This window comes from Phocoena sinus, chromosome 5, assembly GCF_008692025.1.
Source record: "Phocoena sinus isolate mPhoSin1 chromosome 5, mPhoSin1.pri, whole genome shotgun sequence".
In the NCBI taxonomy this organism is placed as follows: domain Eukaryota; kingdom Metazoa; phylum Chordata; class Mammalia; order Artiodactyla; family Phocoenidae; genus Phocoena; species Phocoena sinus.
In genome coordinates, this window is record NC_045767.1 from 103,524,697 (window position 1) to 103,547,255 (window position 22,559).

At 39.5% G+C, this 22,559-nt stretch overlaps 1 protein-coding gene across 4 annotated transcripts in view; it reads right to left on the reverse strand.

The window, feature by feature from the left end:
- The window catches only part of KLHL8 (kelch like family member 8), a 71,388-nt gene extending 49,209 nt beyond the window's left edge, over positions 1 to 22,179 (reverse strand). Inside the window, exons 1-2 of one of the 4 annotated variants that reach the window (XM_032632986.1) lie at positions 21,981 to 22,174; positions 2,956 to 3,081 (exon numbers count right to left, since the gene is read on the reverse strand). The gene's annotated coding sequence lies outside the window, so the exon portion shown is untranslated. Of the gene's footprint in view, positions 1 to 2,955; positions 3,082 to 21,980 lie in introns of all 4 variants that reach the window. The other 3 variants (XM_032632989.1, XM_032632985.1, XM_032632988.1) reach the window with 3 other exon arrangements.
- Between the last annotated feature and the right edge of the window lie 380 nt (positions 22,180 to 22,559).

The following is a 22,559-nucleotide window of genomic DNA, read 5'->3' on the forward strand; positions in this document are numbered from 1 at the left end:
TGGCAATGATTTCTTGGATATATGACCAAAAGCACCAGCAACAAAAGAAAAAAAATAGACAAACGGGGACTATATCAAACTTTAAAACTTCTGTGCAGCAAAGGAAACAATCAACAGGGTAAGAAGGCAACCCACAGAATGGCAGAAAATATTTGCAAACCATATACCTGATGAGGGGTTAATATCCATAATAAACTCCTATAACACACAATAAAAAACTGACAATCCAATTAAAAATGGGCAAAGAACTTGAATAAACATTTCTCCAAAGAAATACAAATGGCCAATAAACATACGAAAAGGTGCTTAACATCACTAATCATTAGGGAAATGCAAATCAAAATCACAATGAGATACCACCTCACACTTTCAAAACAAACAGAAGATAACAAATGCAGGCCAAGATGTGGAGAAACTGGAATCCTTACATACTGTTGCTGGGAATAGTAATACAGTACAGATAGAACATAAACAGTATGACAGTTCCGCAAAAATCTAAAATAGAATTACCACATCATGCAGCAATCCCACTTCTGTGTATATATACAAAAGAACTGAAAACAGGACCAAGAAGGTATATTTGCGTAACCACGTTCACTGCAGCATTATTCACAATAGCCAAGAGGTAGAAGCAACCTAAATGCCCATCAATGGATGAATGGATTAAGAAAAAGTGGTATACACATAGAATGAGTATTATTCATAGAATGAGTATTATTCAGTCTTAAAAAAAAAAAGAAGAAAATTGTTATATGCCACAACACAGATGGACCTTCAGGACATTTATGCTAAGTGAAATAAGGCCGTCACAAAAAAGACAAATACTGCATGAATCCACTTATATGAGATATCTGAAGTAGTCATATTCTTAGAAAAAAATAAAATGGTGGTTACCAGAGGCTGAGGGGTGGGGAAAAAGAGTTGCCGTTCAATGGGTATAAGCATTTCATTTTTGCACAATGTAAACACACTTAACATTAATGTACTGTACACTTAAAAATGGTTTAGATGGGAAATTTTATGTTGTGAGTAGTTTACCTCAAAAAAAAAAAAAAAAGACACTACATACATAAAAGGGTCAATTCACCAAGAAGATATAATAATTTTAAGTGGTGGAGTCAGGACTCAAACCTAGACAGCAGGACTCCAAGTGTCTGTGCTATTAACCCCTGCACTACTGTTCAGAGCATACTGCAAGTGAAACAGAATTACAGAACAAAAATACATGAAAAATCAAAGTCTAATTCCCCCTTGTAAAACCAGCTATTTTTTCTAATTCCTCTGCTTTTGCAAGTGGCAACGCCATTTTTTCAGTTGCCCTAATTCAAATCCTGAGCCAATCTGACTCCTTTTTCGACTTACATAACCCATCAGTTTTAATTCCCCTGATTTCTACTTGGGAAAAATCTCTCTCCTATTCATCTCTTTCTTCCTACTCTCATTGAACTCTACTCTCTTTCACTGTACTCTAATTCATATTTTCCATTAACCAATCACCATGCTCCTTTGTCCCATCCCTAAACATCCATCAAGGGCAAGGCTGCCAGATTTATCTAGCTATAAGTGTCCCTTCCAAACTGCTTAATGTTATGTATTTCAACAACTTATCCAGACATTCAAGACTCTCCTTGCTCTGACTTCAGCCTACCTCCTAATCTTTTCCTCCATTAATTTTTGACATAAAGAAGGGAAAAGGAGGGGAAAGACTATTTACTAAACCACTGGGTGTCACATATTTTTCCAGAAATCTTACATGTACAGTCGTCCCTCAGTATCCATGAGGGATTGGTTCCAGGACCTCCCTCAAATACCAAAACCCAACGATGCTCAAGTCTCTTATACAAAATGGCATAATACAGCTGGCTCTCCCTTTCCACAGATGCAGAACGTGCAGATACAGAGGGCAGACTGTACTCTGTCATTTAAGCATCACAACTACATTATAGACAGCCTAAACATCCCTGACTTGCTGTCACACAGGTAGAAAATGGCGGAAGGGACTTCCCTGGTGGCGCAGTAGTTAAGAATCCACCTGCCAATGCAGGGAACATGAGTTTGAGCCCTGGTACAGGAAGATCCCACACGTTGCGGAGCAACTAAGCCCGTGTGCCATAATTACTGAAACCCGCACACCTAGAGCCCGTGCTCCACAACGAGAAGCCACTGCAATGAGAAGCACGCGCACCGCAACGAAGAGTGGCCCCCGCTCTCCGCAAGTAGAGAAAGCCCATGTGCAGCAACAAAACCCCAATGAAGCCAAAAATAAATAAATAAAATAAATTTATTTTTTTAAAAATGGTGGGAGTTAGGGTTTCAATTCAGTTCTGATTAAGCCCATTCTTCTTCTACTATATCACAGACTTCACTATTCAATTTTCCTCAAGTTTATGTACAAGTTCTCAAGCTGTTCCTCATGGGGTAATGATGTGAAAGCCTAGCATATTAAGTAATGCTTCTTTCATGAATCTTCTCTAATTCTTCCAATGGGATGTGATCTCCCTTCTATGAACACAAACAGTAGTTTGACTTCTCTAATTCATTTAGTTTTCTTCCCCTTGTGTTTTAGACATATCTGCTTAATACAGTGTGAACTCTTTGAAAAGATTATGTCTCAAATCTTACCTTATATCAAACTACTCTAGCTTACCTAGATATAAGCATCTTACCTCATATCAAACTACTCTAGCTTCTATCTAGTAAAAGGCTTTATTATGGTCATAAAATTATTTCCTTTGTCAGAGGACTGCTCTATAAAAAGGGCATTAACAAATATTCATTTTGATAAAATTACTTTTACATTTGACATCAGATTTGGGCAAGACACAACAGCTCAAAAACTTTCTATATTAAATTCTTTTAAAATGGTCTATTTAAAGAATGCAATGTTTTCAACTTTTTAAAAAATCTATTATATAAAGTAGAACAGGAAGACCGGAGCAGGAAAAAAGTATTTACCCTAAGACATTCACTCTATAGAACTTAGCCGAGGGACTTCCCTGGCGATCCAGTGGTTAAGACTTTGCCTTCCAATGCAGGGGGTGCAGGTTCGATCCTTGGTTGGGCAGTTAAGATCCCACATGCCTTGCGACCAAAACACCAAAACATAAAAAACAGAAGCATTACTGTAACAAATTCAATAAAAACGTTAATAAAAAAAAAGAGATAACATCCTAATAAGAACTGACTGTGAGACTTATAAAGACTGCATATTAATAATGAGTGCAAGTGTAACTCCACCTAAACTCTAACCCAGAATTTTTTTTAATGTATCTAAGATTCTGACTCCTAGGAAGAAAAAAAGATGATACTCCTCCTTCCCCCAATATATTAAAGGGATTAAAAACACCAGAAAAAAAGAGATGGTCCACGGAAGTTTGTTTCTATCATACCCTGGCACATTATGACACTGAGGCAGACAGGAAGTTAAGGCCATTTTTATTGTTCCTCTAAGAGCCAGTAAAGTCACATCAACCAACAAAACAGGAAGTTCTGAAGAAAAAAATAACTTCAAACAGAAGAAGATAGGTTTTACTGGTTCACTACAGGAAATACACAACAAAAAATAATGTACTTTTACACGTAAACACAACAATTCACAATCACAGAAAAGAGGCCTTACAGCAAAAGCATAAAGGTACTACTATGTTGGGGGGACCTTGAAGATGGCGGAATAGTAAGACGCGGAGATCGCCTTCCTCCCCACGGATACACCAGAAATACATCTACACGTGGAACAACTCCTACAGAACACCTACTGAAGGCTGGCAGAAGACCTCAGACCTCCCAAAGGGCAAGAAACTCCCCACGTAACTGGGTAGGGCAAAAGAAAAAACAGAGACAAAAGAATAAAGACGGCACCTGCACCAGTGAGAGGGAGCTGTGAAAGAGGAAAAGTTTCCACACACTAGGAAGCCCCTCCGCGGGCGGAGACTGCGGGAGGCAGAGGGGGGGAGCTTCGGAACCGCGGAGTAGTGCACAGCGACAGGTGCAGAGGGCAAAGCGGGGAGATTCCCGCACAGAGGATCGGTGCCGACCGACACTCACCAGCCCGAGAGGCTTGTCTGCTCACCCGCCGGGGCGGGCGGGGCTGCGAGGTGAGGCTCGGGTTTCGGTTTTGGACGGAGCCAGGGAGAGGACTGGGGTTGGCGGCTTGAACATAGCCTGAAGGGGTTAGTGCACCACGACTAGCCGGGAGGGAGTTCGGGGAAAAGCCTGCACCTGCCGAAGAGGCAAGAGACTTTTTCTTCCCTCTTTGTTTCCTGGTGCGCGAGAAGAGGGGTTTAAGAGCGCTGCTTAAAGGATCTCCAGAGACGGGCGCGAGCCGCGGCTAAAAGCGCGAACCCCAGAGACGGGCGGGAGACGCTAAGGATGCTGCTGCCGCCACCAAGGGGCCTGTGTGCGAGCACAGGTCACTCTCCACAGCCCTCTTCCGCGGAGCCTGTGCAGCCCGCCACTACCAGGTTCCCGGGATCCAGGGACAACTTCCCCGGGAGAACACACAGCGGGCCTCAGGCTGGCGCAACGTCACGCCGGCCTCTGCCGCAACGTCACGCCGCCTCTGACGCCGCAGGCCCGCCCCGCACGCAGTGCCCCTCCTTCCCCCCCCCAACCCCGGCCTGAGTGAGCCGGAGCCCCCGAATCAAAGGCTCCTTTAAACCCGTCCTGTCTGAGCAAAAAACAGACGCCCTCCAGCGACCTACACGCAGAGGCAGGGCCAAATCCAAAGCTGAGCTCCTGTGAGCTGTGAGAACAAAGAAGAGAAAGGGAAATCTCTCCCAGCAGCCTCAGAAGCAGCGCATTAAAGCTCCACAATCAAGTTGATGTACCCTGCATCTGTGGAATACCTGAATAGACAAGTAATGATCCCAAATTGAAGAGGTGGAATTTAGGAGCGAGATCTATGATTTTTTTCCCTTTTCCTCTTTCTGTGAATGTGTACGTGTATGCTTCTATGTGAGATCTTGTCTGTATACTCTTGCTTCCACCATTTGTCCTAGGGCTCTCTATCCATCCATGGTTTTTAAAAAAATTTTTTTTCTTAATAATTAATTTTAATAACTTTATTATACTTTACCTTTGTTCTTTCTTTCTTTCCTTCCTTCCTTCCTTCCCTCCTTTAGACAACGAATCACCCCAAATTGAGGAGGTGGTCTCTGAGAGCAAGATTTATGATTTTTCCCCCTTTACCTCTTTTTGTGAAGGTGTATGTGTATGCTTCTATGTAAGATTTTCTCTGTATAGCTTTGCTTCCAACATTTGTCCTAAGGTTCTACCGTCCCTTTTTTTCTAAATATTTTTTAATTCAATAACTATATTATACTTTATTTTTACTGTATCTTCGTTCTTTGTCTTTTCTCCTTCTTTCCCTCCTTCCTTCCTTCCTCCCTCCCTCCTTTCTTTCCTTCTTTGCTTCTTTCTTCCTTCCTTCCTTTCCTCCTTTCCTTCTTTCTTTCCTCATACTTATACTAATTCTCTCTACTTTTTCTCCCTTTTATTCTGAGCCGTGTGGATGAAAGGCTCTTGGTGCTCCAGCCAGGAGTCAGGGCTCTGCCTCTGAGGTAGGAGAGCCAACTTCAGGACACTGGTCAACAAGAGACCTCCCAGCTCCACATAATATCAAATGGCGAAAATCTCCCAGAGACCTCCATCTTAACACCAGCACCCAGCTTCCTTCAACGACCAGCAAGCCACAGTGCTGGACAACCTATGCCAAACAACTAGCAAAACAGGAACACAACCCCACCCATTATCAGAGAGGCTGCCTAAAATCATAATAAGGCCACAGACACCCCAAAACACACCACCAGACGTGAACCTGCCCACTAGAGAGACAAGATCCAGCCTCATCCACCACAACACAGGCACTAGTCCCCTCCACCAGGAAGCCTACACAACCCACTGAAACAACCTTAGCCACTGGAGACAGACATCAAAAACAACGGGAACTACGAACGTGCAGCCTGCAAAAAGGAGACCCCAAAGACAGTAAGATAAGCAAAATGAGAAGACAGAAAAACACACAGCAGATGAAGGAGCAAGATAAAAATGCACCAGACCTAACAAATGAAGAGGAAATAGCCACTCTACCTGAAAAAGAATTCAGAATGATAGTAAGGATGATCCGCAATCTTGGAAATAGAATGGACAAAATGCAAGAAACAGTTAACAAGGACCTAGAAGAAATAAAGATGAAACAAGCAACGATGAACAACGCAATAAATGAAATTAAAAGTACTCTAGATGGGATCAATAGCAGAATAACTGAGGCAGAAGAACGGATAAGTGACCTGGAACATAAAATAGTGCAAATAACTACTGCAGAGCAGAATAAAGAAAAAAGAATGAAAAGAACTGAGGACAGTCTCAGAGACCTCTGGGACAACATTAAACGCACCAACATTCAAATTATAGGGGTTCCAGAAGAAGAAGAGAAAAAGAAAGGGACTGAGAAAATATTTGAAGAGATTATAGTTGAAAACTTCCCTAATATGGGAAAGGAAATAGTTAAACAAGTCCAGGAAGCACAGAGGGTCCCATACAGGATAAATCCAAGGAGAAATACGCCAAGACACATATTAATCAAACTGTCAAAAATTAAATACAAAGAAAGCATATTAAAAGCAGCAAGGGAAAAACAACAAATAACACACAAGGGAATCCCCATAAGGTTAACAGCTGATATCTCAGCAGAAAGCCTACAAGCCAGAAGGGAGTGGCAGGACATACTGAAAGTGATGAAGGAGAAAAACCTAAAACCAAGACTACTCTACCCAGCAAGGATCTCATTCAGATTTGATGGAGAAATTAAAACCTTTACAGACAAGCAAAAGCTGAGAGAGTTCAGCACCACCAAACCAGCTTTACAACAAATGCTAAAGGAACTTCTCTAGACAAGAAACACAAGAGAAGGAAATGACCTATAATAATGAACCCAAAACAATATAGAAAATGGGAATAGGAACATACATATCGATAATTACCTTAAATGTAAATGGACTAAATGCTCCCACCAAATGACACAGATTGGCTGAATGGATACAAAAACAAGACCCTCATATATGCTGTCTACAAGAGACCCACTTCAGACCTAGAGACACATACAGACTGAAAGTAAAGGGATGGAAAAAGATATTCCATGCAAATGGAAACCAAAAGAAAGCTGGAGTAGCAATTCTCATATCAGACAAAATAGACTTTAAAATAAGGACTATTAAAAGAGACAATGAAGGACACTACATAACGATCAAGGGATCAATCCAAAAAGAAGATATAACAATTGTAAATATTTATGCACCCAACATAGGAGCACCTCAATACATTAGGCAAATACTAACAGCCATAAAAGGGGAAATCGACAGTAACATTCATAGTAGGGGACTTTAACACCCCACTTTCACCCATGGACAGATCATCCAAAATGAAAATAAATAAGGAAACACAAGCTTTAAATGATACATTAAACAAGATGGACTTAATTGATATTTATAGGACACTCCATCCAAAAACAGAATACACATTTTTCTCAAGTGCTCATGGAACATTCTCCAGGATAGATCATATCGTGGGTCACAAATCAAGCCTTGGTAAATTTAAGAAAATTGAAATTGTATCAAGTATCTTTTCTGACCACAACGCCATGAGACTAGGTATCAATTACAGGAAAAGATCTGTAAAAAATACAAACACATGGAGGCTAAACAATACACTACTTAATAATGAAGTGATCACTGAAGAAATCAAAGAGGAAATAAAAAAAATACCTAGAAACAAATGACAGTGGAGACACAATGACCCAAAACCTATGGGATGCAGCAAAAGCAGTTCTAACAGGGAAGTTCATAGCAATACAAGCCCACCTTAAGAAGCAAGAAACATCTCGAATAAACAACCTAACCTTGCACCTCAAGCAATTAGAGAAAGAAGAACAAAAAAAACCCCAAAGCTAGCTGAAGGAAAGAAATCATAAAAATCAGATCAGAAATAAATGAAACAGAAATGAAGGAAACGATAGCAAACATCAATAAAACTAAAAGCTGGTTCTTTGAGAAGATAAACAAAACAGATAAACCACTAGCCAGACTCATCAAGAAAAAAAGGGAGAAGACTCAAATCAATAGAATTAGAAATGAAAAAGGAGGAGTAACAACTGACACTGCAGAAATAAAAAAAATCATGAGAGATTACTACAAGCAACTCTATGCCAATAAAATGGACAATCTGGAAGAAATGGACAAATTCTTAGAAATGCACAACCTGCCAAGACTGAAGCAGGAAGAAATAGAAAATATGAACAGACCAATCACAAGCACTGAAATTGAAACTGTGATTAAAAACCTTCCAACAAACAAAAACCCCGGACCAGATGGCTTCACAGTTGAATTCTATGAAACGTTTAGAGAAGAGCTAACACCTATCCTTCTCGAACTCTTCCAAAATATAGCAGAGGGAGGAACACTCCCAAATTCCTTCTAGGAGGCCACCATCACCTTGATACCAAAACCAGACAAGGATGTCACAAAGAAAGAAAACTACAGGCCAATATCACTGATGAACATAGATGCAAAAATCCTCAACAAAATACTAGCAAACAGAATCCAACAGCACATTAAAAGGATCATACACCATGATCAAGTGGGGTTTATTCCAGGAATGCAAGGATTTTTCAATATACGCAAATCTATCAATGTGATAAACCATATTAACAAATTGAAGGAGAAAAACCATATGATCATCTCAATAGATGCAGAGAAAGCTTTCGACAAAATTCAACACCCATTTATGATAAAAACCTTGCAGAAAGTAGGCATAGAGGGAACTTTCCTCAACATAATAAAGGCATATATGACAAGCCCACAGCCAACATCATCCTCAATGGTGAAAAACTGAAAGCATTTCCACTAAGATCAGGAACAAGACAAGGTTGCCCACTCTCACCACTGTTATTCAACATAGTTTTGGAAGTTTTAGCCACAGCAATCAGAGAAGAAAAGGAAATAAAAGGAATCCAAATCGGAAAAGAAGAAGTAAAGCTGTCACTGTTTGCAGATGACATGATACTATACACAGAGAATCCTAAGATGCTACCAGAAAACTACTAGAGCTAATCAATGAATTTGGTAAAGTAGCAGGATACAAAATTAATGCACAGAAATCTCTGGCATTCCTATATACTAATGATGAAAAATCTGAAAGTGAAATCAAGAAAACACTCCCATTTACCATTGCAACAAAAAGAATAAAATATCTAGGAATAAACCTACCTAAGGAGACGAAAGACCTGTATGCAGAAAATTATAAGACACTGATGAAAGAAATTAAAGATGATACAAATAGATGGAGAGATATACCATGTTCTTGGATGGGAAGAATCAACATTGTGAAAATGACTCTACTACCCAATCTACAGATTCAATGCAATCCCTATCAAACTACCACTGGCATTTTTCACAGAACTAGAACAAAAAATTTCGCAATTTGTATGGAAACACAAAAGACCCTGAATAGCCAAAGCAATCTTGAGAACGAAAAAAGGAGCTGGAGGAATCAGTCTCCCTGACTTCGGACTATACTACAAAGCTACAGTAATCAAGACAGTATGGTACTGGCGCGAAAACAGAAAGATAGATCAATGGAACAGGATAGAAAGCCCAGAGATAAACCCACGCACATATGGACACCTTATGTTTGATAAAGGTGGCAGGAATGTACCGTGGAGAAAGGACAGCCTCTTCAATAAATAGTGCTGGGAAAACTGGACAGGTACATGTAAAAGTATGAGATTAGATCATTCCCTAACACCATACACAAAAATACGCTCAAAATGGATTAAAGACCTAAATGTAAGGCCAGAAACTATCAAACTCTTAGAGGAATACATAGGCAGAACACTCTATGACATAAATCAGAGCAAGATCTTTTCTGACCCACCTCCTAGAGTAATGGAAATAAAAACAAAAATAAACAAATGGGACCTAATGAAACTTCAAAGCTTTTGCACAGCAAAGGAAACCATAATCAAGACCAAAAGACAACCCTCAGAATGGGAGAAAATATTTGCAAATGAAGCAACTGACAAAGGATTAATCTCCAAAATTTACAAGCAGCTCATGCAGCTCAATAACAAAAAAACAAACAACCCAATCCAAAAATGGGCAGAAGACCTAAATAGACATTTCTCCAAAGAAGATATACAGAATGCCAAGAAACACATGAAAGAATGCTCAACATCATTAATCATTAGAGAAATGCAAATCAAAACTACAATGAGATATCATCTCACACCAGTCAGAATGGCCATCATCAAAAAATCTAGAAACAATAAATGGTGGAGAGGGTGTGGAGAAAAGGGAACCCTCTTGCACTGCTGCTGGGAATGTGAATTGGTTCAGCCACTATGGAGAACAGTATGGAGGTTCCTTAAAAAACTACAAATAGAACTACCATATGACCCAGCAATCCCACTACTGGGCATATACCCTGAGAAAACCAAAATTCAAAAAGAGTCATGCACCAAAATGTTCATTGCAGCTCTATTTACAATAGCCCGGAGATGGAAACAACCTAAGCGCCCATCATCGGATGAATGGATAAAGAAGATGTGGCACGTATATACAATGGAATATTACTCAGCCTTAAAAAGAAATGAAATTGAGCTATTTGTAATGAGATGGATAGACCTAGAGTCTGTCATACAGAGTGAAGTAAGTCAGAAAGAAAAAGACAAATACCGTATGCTAACACATATATATGGAATTTAAGGGGAAAAAAATGTCATGAAGAACCTAGGGGTAAGACAGGAATAAAGACGCAGACCTACTGGAGAACGGACTTGAGGATATGGGGAGGGGGAAGGGTGAGCTTTGACAGGGCGAGAGACAGTCATGGACATATACACACTAACAAACGTAGTAAGGTAGATAGCTAGGGGGAAGCAGCAGCAAGGCACAGGGATATTAGCTCGGTGCTTTGTGACAGCCTGGAGGGGTGGGATAGGGAGAGTGGGAGGGAGGGAGACAGACGCAAGAGGGAAGACACATGGGAACATATGTATATGTATAACTGATTCACTTTGTTATAAAGCAGAAACTAACACACCATTGTAAAGCAATTATACCCCAATAAAGATGTTTAAAAAAAAAAAAGTACTACTATGTGAAGTCAGCCCACTTTATTTTCTTTTTTCAAACTTCTTTGCATTTATAATCTGACATTTTAGCATGTACTATCAAGATGAAATACTATTATGCAGAATACTGTATTAACTCATACTGTATTATCCTCAGAAAGGTCTTTACAGGCAAAGAGTGACTTTTATACTAAATATTATTCAGAAGAGTACTAAGTAGAAAGAATTCCAAATGGCACTTTGATTGAAAGCACCTCTAAAGTAAACTCAATGCTATATAGTTACTGATGCAGTACTTACTACAGGCAGCAATAGTGCTATTAGACTCATTCTTCTTTAAAATAACCTTAGTTTGTACTCTTTACAATTCAGTTAGAAGATTTTAAATGATACAAAATATATTTTATAGCAGTTTCTGATTAATTTTAGAGCTATATCTGAAAGTTGACAGAGAACGTGTGTGTATTTACCAAACTTAACTCGTGTGGATTTGTGAAATAAGATTGTAAACCCCACCTTATGTTGTATAGAGGAAAACATGACCGCACGTAATTCTCCACACACTTCATGCTATTTCATACCTCTCTGCCTCTGTTCAGGCTATCTTCTCATTTTGAAATGCCCTTTACCAACTCCCAGTCTTATCAACTGACTCTTACTCATTTGTTAAAACTCAGCTGAGGTTCATTTGCTCAAAAAGGCCAGCCCTGAAAATCTCCCTTATTCCTAGCCTGGATTGGGTGTACTTCCTCTGTGCTCCTATAACAATTTAATCACATCTTTTTCATTGTACTTATATAGTGGATTATACCATACTCAACTTTTTAGTCAAATTTATAATACTCGTAATAATTGCCTGTTCCCTATTAGTCTTTACCGTAACACTATGTAAGTCCCCAAAATATAGGCACTTTCTACGCACTCCTACTGCTCCCATGTTGAGCACAACACATGGTAAACAGAGGTACTAAAAATACTTTTGGAATGAACAGATTAATTATGAACCCTGGAGACTATTTTTCTATTATCCAAATCAACATATAAATTATCTTAACTAAAATAACACTGCATTCTGCATATATTATTTTAATCACAATCATAAAGGATGTCACTTAGCAGACATTTTTGAATTACTTCATTTCACAGGTAAATGTTTCTTAAAATTTATTTTTTTACTTTTAAGTCAGAAAAAAATTAAGCTACACTCATTATTTCCTTTTTATTTACAAAAGCAAAGAGTATAGAGATTTTAGATTTTGAATCAAATGGTCCAGAAAAAAATATATTATGCCAATAATTAAAGGAAAATTTGCTGCTTTGACAAACTGAATTACAGCTTCAGTAGTTCCTACTTAGTAAAGGTACATGCAACTTCCAAGAATTTACTACTGTGACTTACAAAAAAATGTGTTTCTTAGCATTAGCATGTTTAGATACAATTGTTATTTGTTATCAGAATCTGCTTGTTAAATACTACTGTCATTTCCCTGGTCTAAAAACAACATTTTCACTGCACTGTATATTTTGAAAGATGTTTCTATTTTAGAGTCTGTTTTATTGAGAAGGCATTCTACTGAGGCTTCACTACCAATAATCATTTCCTTGCTTGAACTGGACCACTTAATTTATTACAGTCACAATAAAGGTCTAGTATAAACAGTTTAAAAAAAAAAAAAGGACTTGAAGTTTACCTAAATATGTGAATTGCATTTGCAAACTCTTAAGAGGAGCCCCTATTATTATTTTTACTTGAGAATGTCATAGAAGTCACAGGGTTGTACTCAGATAACAGATGATAATTACTTGAATAAAAACATGAAGCCTACTAAAAAATTAATTTATAATTTGTTTCCAAGTGTCAAAAGATGAGATATTTCCCACTCAATATATGAAATAAAGCAAAAAACACAAAGCTAAATAATAATTCTTACTTCAGGGAGAGCCGTGCTGGTCAGGCATAGTCCCTCTGAGTAGAGCACATTTCTAATCTTACAGAGCTTGAGAGGAAGTGTGGCATTCAGTGGCTGGTGGACTTGCAGAGGCTTGCAAAATCTTATTCACTAAGGGGAGTTGTTGTTGATTTATTACACTGACTTAAAATGAATGCTAAAGAACTGTCATTTATTGAGTAAGCAGATTTGAAATTGGTTCTGATGACTAACTGTTACCATGGCTATACAAGAATCAGTCTTCTCTTTGGAGTTTGGGAACTTCCTTTTATTTTTACAAAATAAGCACATAAACCAACATATGCATATATATACTAAGGATATATACTACTCATGTGGTTTTATAACATTTCAAGAAATTTCAATTAAAAAACAAACACTGTCAGTATTAAGGATAAACACCATCTGTCTTATATTAATCATTCAATCAGTCATCACATGTTATATTGCAGGTTCTGGAAATTCAAAGATGAATATGAAAAGCAACAACAAAGTGCTTTACAGCAGTACTAGCAGTACTATTCAAAATGGATCTGGTCCACAAACTTTTTTTTTTTAAACAGGTCTGCAGTGAGGCAGTACACAAATGGAGTGTCTAGAAACTCTGATAGCAAAGCTATATTTGAAAGTAATTTTATGTCTGTTGAATTTCATAAAAAATTGAATTTTGTGTGTCCTTTATTTCATTTTTCCAGTAATTAATTTATTTTTGTTGTCTTTACCAAAGTATTAGTTCACAAACTAGTTTTTCACTACAGCGTCTGAAAAGCACTACTTTATGGGACTCAAGAAAGGCAGGTAGCCACAATAGGTGAGGCTGTATTATGTTTTGCTACTAAGATACATGCAAAAATAACATGTATTACACACCAAGAAAGTACCCACATTAAAATTTGAAGAATGGTGTTGTCAGTGGCCTAGACGAAAATCCCTCAGAAGATGATACAGCACACTTAAGAAAGGCTGCATCATCAATCCTCTAGATGGATGAGATTATAATGAATGGAAAAACAAGGGACTCATTAAAATGTTTCAAGTGTCAGATCCTAAATGTGAAGAAATTTAGGAATACCTTAACCAATCTATCTCTTGTATTTTTCTTTTTTTAAAAAAAAATGTATGCAGAAGCATAATCTAATTTTTTAAAGTAATCTGTCCCCCCAAAAGATGAATAAGACATGACATAATTCCCAACATTAAGGAGCTTGAATCATCTAGATGGGACACAAACAGGTGATAATAATAATGTGGTAAAGGCAATAGTAGAGATATATGCCAGATAATATGGGAGAGCCTAAACTAGCCTTGGTGATCAAGAGGGCTCCCCATTGAATGCAATAGCTCACACGTACTCAAAGTTCCCATTCCACTTTATCCAACTATAACCAAGTTTCATATACTCTGCTCCCTAAACTTTTCTCATACTGTTGGCCTTGCTTCTCCAGCCACACCACTTTAGTCACAGGCCCCATCATCTCACAGTTATTATTATAGCCTCCCCACAGCCTCTTCTCTCCCCAATACATCCTTCTTACTGCTGCCAGTTATCATTCCCAAATTCAAATCTCATCACATCACCTCAATGCTTAAAAACTTCCATGGATAATGTAACAGTAAGTAGAAGAAACTAGGTACACACTGTATGATCTGTATTTTATAGATGTATATGTGATAGGTTTCTAACTTGAACTGCTGTTTACAATCAACTAATGAAACAATTCCAAAGCCTCTATTTTTTACAGAGAAATTTGTGAAGGAAAATAAGGAAATATAAGTTTAAAGCTGGCTGCAGAACTTCAAGGCATGGGCTATACAAAGTATAATCCCAAAGCTCTTCAAATTCTAAGAAAGAGAGAGAAATGACTAAATGTTTACTCTTATTATAGCTAGCATTCTGTTTTAACTAGGTTAAATATTCCTATATATTATAAACATTTTATAATACTTTAAAGTCCCTTATATAATGATTATATGGTACACTTGTTGATTTTATAGGACTTAAGAAGTAGCACGGTATAGGAGAAAAAACAGTGAGTTAGGTATCAGGAGAATTGGATTTTAACTACTGCATTATTGGGAAGTTACCTAATCTCTCATGTCTCAGTTTCTTCATTTATAAAAGAACAGCATTGGTCTAGGTCAGGGATCAACAATCTTTTTCTGTAAAGGGCCAGACAGTAAATATTTCAGGCTTCATGTGTCATTGAGACTGTCACAACTACTCAACTATGCCATTGTGGTAGGAAAGCACCCATAGATAATAAAGTAATGAGTGTGGTTGTGTTCCAATAAAACTTTACAAAACCAGAAGCAAGCTGGGTTTGGCCTACAAGACCAAAGATCTGGGAAACTGCTGTTTACAGTCTTCCTTGATATCCTGGGGGATTAGTTCCAGGACACGGCACTTCGTACCAAAATGCAATGATGCTCAAGTCCCTTATATAAAATGGCATGGTATTTGCATATAACCTATGTACATCCTCCTCTCATATACTTTAAATCCTCTCTGGATTAATTATAATACCTAATACAATGTAAATGCTATGTAAATAGTTGCCAGTGCACAGCTACTTCAAGTTTTACTTTTTGGAACTTTCTGGAATTTTTTTTCTTGAATATTTTCTATCTGAGTTTCCTTGAATCTGCATATATGGAATCTGCAGATACAGAGGGCCTATTGTACTTCTAGTTCTAAACTATGAGAGTACTTTTTTCCTATTTAAAATTATTTAAGCTGTTGCCTTTCTTTTCAGAGAAATCTAGTCATATTTAACACAAGGCACATAAACTAGTGGTTAACAGCCGACTTTAGAGCCAGTTTTGAGATTCCCTACTAGTTGTGTAACCTTGGGCAAGTCACTTAAAATCACTCTGAGCCTCAGCTTTCTGTAAGATTGTTGGGAAGGATAAATGAAGTAGTATAAGTAAAGTACTTAGCCCTGTGTCTAGTTCACAGCAAGCATTCAATAAATGGACATTATTACTTTTACAAATTATGTGATCCTCAGCCCTTGGTGAGGAACACAATCCTCCAATCAACATTTTTTCCAGCAAAGAAACAAAATATGCTATGTAGTGATCTACATTCAGATTCATTTTTCACTATAGCAAAAGATGAGAACTGGCTATATTACTCTAAGTCTTTCTTTTAAAAAAAAATAAACAGTCAGCATTAGTTGAGTGCTTACTATCTACTTTTTATGTATGACTGTATGACTTTGGTTAAGTTATATAACCTTTTATCAGCCTCAGTTTCTTTACCTGTAAAAATGAGGAAAGTTACAGTACAAACTTCATAATTCATAAAACTGTTATAAGGACTGAGTTAATAAATTGGCACAGAAGTTATACAAGTATCTGCTATTATTTGAGTTAGATATTTCACATTTATTCATTCCACTCCTCAGGACAACTCAAAAAGGTATTATTCCTATATTTACAGTTGTAGACAATAAGGCTCAGAGAAGTTAAGAAACCTACCCAAGGTCACACAGCTATAAGTGGCAATGCCCAAGACTCAACACAGGCTTGCATGACTATACAGCCAAAACTCTTAACACTAGGCCAAAGATGGCATTAACTGTCTTTGTACAGGGAGTGTAACTACATCTTTGTATGGTATGCATAGATTTTAAGAATTAAATATGGATGTTAATAATATTCTCCCCATACAGAAAATGTTTTTGAATTTTTTTAAAAGTTCAAGAGTAAGAGAACACACATAAAATCACAGATTTTTAAAAAATTGAAGTATAGTTGATTTACAATGTTGTGTGTTTCAGGTGAACAGCAAAGTGACTCACTTATACGTATTTTTTTCTTTTTTCAGGTTCTTTTCCCTTATAAAATCACTGATCTTCTCAACATGACAGTATTTCCATAGATAAAATTTTTGCTAAAATGATTCCTGTTTTCTGTATCCAATTAATTTAACTCAAACTTTCATTATTGAAGAAATACGCAATCCTCTGCATTAAAATAACTAAAGATGCAACACAGTGACTTTTATATATATGTGTGTGTGTATACAGATATACACACACTATGCAAATGCTGTCATTCATCTCTAACTGATCTTCAAGATCCATATAGACCTCTCAGACTACTTTTATAAAGTGCAAATCTAGAGAGCTGAACATAGTTCTGCTACTTTATAAATCCTCAAGTATTTATTTAGAACCTTGAACTTTGAAAAGCATTCAGCTATCAAATGAGAATACCAATATCAAAGGGGAAAAGAGGGGCTTCCCTGGTGGCACAGTGGTTGAGAGTTCGCCTGCCGATGCAGGGGACATGGGTTCGTGCCCCAGTCTGGGAAGATCCCACGTGCCGCGGAGCGGCTAGGCCCGTAAGCCATGGCCGCTGAGCCTGCGCGTCCGGAGCCTGTGCTCTGCAACGGGAGAGGCCACAGCAGTGAAACGCCCATGTACCGCAAAAAAAAAAAAAAAAAAAAAGGGGGGGGGGGAGAAAAAAACTCAAAAAAGAGGGGGACTTCCCTGGTGGTCCAGTGGTAAAGAATCTGCCTTCCAATGCAAGGGACGCGGGTTCGATCCCTGGTCAGGGAACTAAGATCCCACATGCCACGGGGCAACTAAGCCTGCAGGCCACAACTGCTGAGTTCATGCACCTCAGTGAGAGAGCCCACCTGCCGCAAACTACAGAGCCCACGCGCCCTGGAGCCTGCACACCACAACTACAGAAGAGAAAACCCGCACGCCTCAATGAACATCCTGCATGCCTCAACTAAGACCCAACGCAGCCAAATTAATTAATTAATTAATAACTTTTAAAAAAGACATTACTCCACTGGATACACTCATTCATAAGTTTGTATACCATCACTTCATCCACCTCATACTCTTCAGACCTTGTGACTGCTACTGGTAACTGACCCAGAAACAAAAGTTGGCTTCACACTGTAAAGCCTTATAGCCCAGCAATCTATCACTAACAAAGAAAATAGGGCAGTTTGATATAGCTTACTTCCAAACTCTATTACAGGAATGAACTCAAACTTAGAACACTAACCTACTTCTGAAATTCCCAAAATGCAAATAAGATTAATTTTAAATGTCATAATTAAAATCACAAATTAAAATTTAATCTACATAAGCTGACTGTAAATTTCACATTCTTTCCAAACTAGCAATGCTGAATGTTAAAATGATCATCAATTAGAATTCAATATAACTTCACATTCCATGTTATATAAAAAGAAATATTACAACATAAATATACTATGTAAGTATCATCATCTAGTTTGGAAGAGAAAATACTTAGTTTTCTTTAGCATCTGGTGTTTTGTTGAGAAAAGAAAAAAAGTCCAAATTTTAGAATAAACAAACCAAATTATCTTTTAGCATTTCAAAATCATATTCTAACATGCTGGATTGTATCAGGGTGACATTCTTTGCCATGCATTTTAATGCCCATCAAGCCTGGAGGGGTAGGAGGAGGAGTGGACATTATCTGCCTAACAATAATGGATCAATCAGTGGTGTGCGCTCCAGGTATAAGCAGCAGCACTCTTATTGGTATGAACATAATATATCAAAAATATCAACCTCTATTTCTAGAAGAAAAACAGGCACTCACGGTGCTTCAAAAATTATCTGTATACACATACACAAACACACAAAATTCTGTTCGCTTTCCTTTATCAAAAAAATAATTTTAAAAATAATCTGCAAAATAGTAAAGAAACCTCCTTAGATAACTGAAGCTAATGCTTCAGTTCAGTTAAAAAGGGCCGTGAACTCCTTTTAAACATACATTGAAAGCTGTGGGTCTTCTCCCCAGAAAAACACAAATTTACACAGAATTCAGACTCTTGGAAGACCATTTATGGACACATCCACAGATCCAGGTTAAGAACCACAGACAAAGTAGAAATTTTCTCAAGGTCCCTTTGACCTCCATAATTTTACCTCTGACTCACAAGAACTAAATTATTCATAACCAGACAATGAACTCTCTGTACAGCCAACCCTTAAAAAAAGAAGTTTGACAGTACTTACATAAGCAGTATTCAACAGAAAATAAACTACACTGGCAACATTTTGAAATATAGCATGTGACTAATGATACCGATAAATATGATAGTGCATTACAGTTTATAAAATTACTTCACATTATAAAAATGAATATTTTTACCCCCTTTTACAGCTAAGGAAATAGAGGTTCAGAAAATAACTTGACAGAGTCACAGAGCCAACAACTGAAGAGCTGGTATTGTAATCCAGAGTTGCCTAGTTCCAGAACTGAGCTCAATATGTTATTATATCCTGATGCTTCCACAAGAGCCCCTCACACAAAGAAAATAGATTTTTTTAAAAAAGGCCTAATGGGTCACATTTTAGTGTAGTTGTATCTTGAATACTGACATCAATTTTTTTAAAAAAGTATATTTCAAATGTTCCACTTCCTCTTGCTTCATTGGTTTACATAAAACATGTTTTTCAGAAAAGTGAAGAAACTCTCAAGCTAATGAGTTTCAGGACTGAAAAATATGACATTTTCTTATTCTACGAAGCATTTCTTCTCCCTCAACTCTTTAGTTCTTAATACACAAAAATAAATGACTCTTTGTTGAAAATTCAAATATAAGAAACCAGTTTAAATATCCAATGTTTTAAAACACAAAAGCTATTTGAAATTAATTTTTAGGACGTTCAAAATAGCCCCTTTAATCTTTTCAAAATGACAAACCCATTTTCAGTTCTCTACAACTCTTAAGAGTTCTTGATTTTTTGAAAAAGGGTCATTTGTCTAATCCCACAGAATGTACAACACCAAGAGTGAACCTTCATGTAAACTCTGGACTTTGTGTGATGATGTATCAATGCAGGTTCATCGAGTGTAACAAATGTACCATTCTGGTGTGGGGATTTTGTTAGGGGAGACTGTGCATACATGGGGCAAGGCAGGGGGCATATGAAATCTGCACCTCCCACTTAAATTTGCTACGGGGCTTCCCTGGTAAGCGCAGTGGTTGAGAGTCCGCTTGCCGATGCAGGGGACACGGGTTCGTGCCCCGGTCCGGGAAGATCCCACATGCCATGGAGCGGCTAGGCCCATGAGCCATGCCCGGTGAGCCTGCATGTCCGGAGCCTGTGCTCCACAACGGGAGAGGCCACAACAGTGAGAGGCCCGCGTACCGCAAAAAAAAAAAAAAAAAAAAATTTGCTATGAACCTAAAACTGCTCTAAATATAAACTATTTTGATAAATGGTGGGGGGGGTCTAATTTATCTACTTCACTTTCTTCTTAACAAATGAGGAAATAGTATTTTTTAAAATTGCCCTCACTGGCTGTGAATTAAATTTCCTGCCAGGATACAGAATGTGCAATTATTACAGAATATATTACCATCTTAGAAAATAATAGTAATCTTATCAAATGCTGAAAGAATTAACAGCTTTAACTGTTAACATGATGAAGCTAAATGCAATAGAGTATGGTATCCTAAGATTTCTTTTGATATTTATACTCTTCGTATCTTAAGGGCGATATACAAAGTGACTGAAAGTTTGAAGTAGGTCATGGGTTGACTGACAAACTAAAGTGGGTGCCCCTAGGAAGGAGGAGGAAAAGCAGCAGCCAATGAAAAAAGCCACCGCCAAGTAGAGAGATCCTCTGCTTACCCAAGTCTAACCCTCTGGCAGGATTCAAGACTCGAGGGAGGTGGAGGAAAAGGATTTCCTCATAGAACGGAAATGAGGAACACCAAGGGTCAGCAAGTATCAACCTACACAGGAAAAAAAAACAATGCAAAGAAAACAAAGAAAAAAAACGTGCAACGAGCAGATAAAATACCTGTGTCGAACCAGTTTCTTTCAAGAACTTTCTCCCAAAGTGGTAACATTAGCATAAGGTAAAGGGCCAAACGTAGTTATGCTATTAATGCAGATTAGAAGGAATACTGAGAAAAGTTCAATTTTCTACAAAAAGTCATCCGATCCAACACTGCCAAGTGCGAACACATATAAAAAGCTTTTCAAACTCAGGCACCCAAACGCTAGGACAGTGCGAATCCAGTAAAGGACCAGCCCCGGGCTAGAAAACTCGAGCGAAGTAGATAAATCGCCTCCCGCAGGAAACCAGCAATAAGCCCAGAACTGAGAGAAGGGAGGAGAGAGCAGGCATCCGCGACTGTAAAACAACTCCATTGAGCAGCTGCGTGTTTTGAAAGAGGCTGCAGTTTCTGGTGTCTCACCGGGAGGCACTCTTCGATCCGGTCTCCACCCCCGCGGATGGTCCACCGGGCGCGGGCTGCAAGCCCCCAGCACCAGGCAGTCCGATCCTCAGCGAGCCCCGCGGACCGGCCAGTCCCGACGGGCCACGAACCCCTCAGGCGGGCCAGTCCCAGAGGAGCGGCTAACCCTCCGGGAGGGCAGCAAGCCCCCGGAGCGAGCATCCCGGACAGCGGTTAACCCCCGGCGGGCTGCGCGTCCGGCGCCGCAGGGCCCGGAGTCAGCCTGCCTGCCCCACCCCCACAGGCCGCGGGTCCCAGGGGTGTAGGGCCGCCCTCCCCGGACCCCGAACCCGTGCCCGCCGCACCGCACTGCTCATGCCCGGGACCCCCGAGAACCACCTGCTTGCCCCTCTCTTCTTCGAAAGACGCAGAGGAGCGAGCCAGGGGGCCGCTGGCTAGGCTGACAGAGCCAGAGACTGGGGTTTCCCTCGGGGAACGCGACCCCGTGGGAGCCACAGAAACCGTGCAGCGGTTTAATGGGCCCAAACCCTATCAGCTGTGGAGTTTGGGTTACTGCGCGCAGGGCTGGAGTTTCCCCGCGCCGCAGGCACGAGCCCGGGCGGCGCTACGATTTGGGGTAGGAAGGACTTGGCAGGAGGGGCAGCACCGCACAAAGGAAGAGGGGAGTGAGGCGGAACGAGCGTCCGGTTACCTCAGTCCTCTGCTCGTCCCTCCGCTTGGTTCCTCCCGGCTTCGCCAAGGATGCAGGCGCGCTATCAGGTTCCCGCAGCCCCGAGCGGCGCCTTACCAGCCCCAAACGAGAACCCGACAGACGCGCGCTCTGTTGCGCGGCCTCGCCGAGCCCAGCTGGTGCCTGGCGTCCTCTCGCCCGCGTCTGCGCACAGCACTCTGGGAAGTGTGGTTTCCAATTACCTCCTCTGGTGGTCCGCCCCCGCCCCACGTGCTCTCCGAGCCGAGCTCCGCTTGGGTAGCTGGAGTTTTCACCCGACTGGGAGCGTTATCCTGCCGGATGCTGACGGGCCAGGGCCTAGCGGACGTCCCCAAAACACATTTTTAGATAGGCCATGGCATAAATACCTGTGGAGTTACCCGTTTCTTCACTTCTGTGGCAGTACTGTAAGTCCCCTCCTGATCATGGTGAGGGTTCTTAGGGTTTGTGTCTCTAAAAAAAAAAAAAAAGGGAAAAAATGGCTTCTATATTACTGTCAGTTTCTCCACAGGCTCTACAAAGGATACATAAAACAGCTGGTGTTTATAAGCACATAACCAC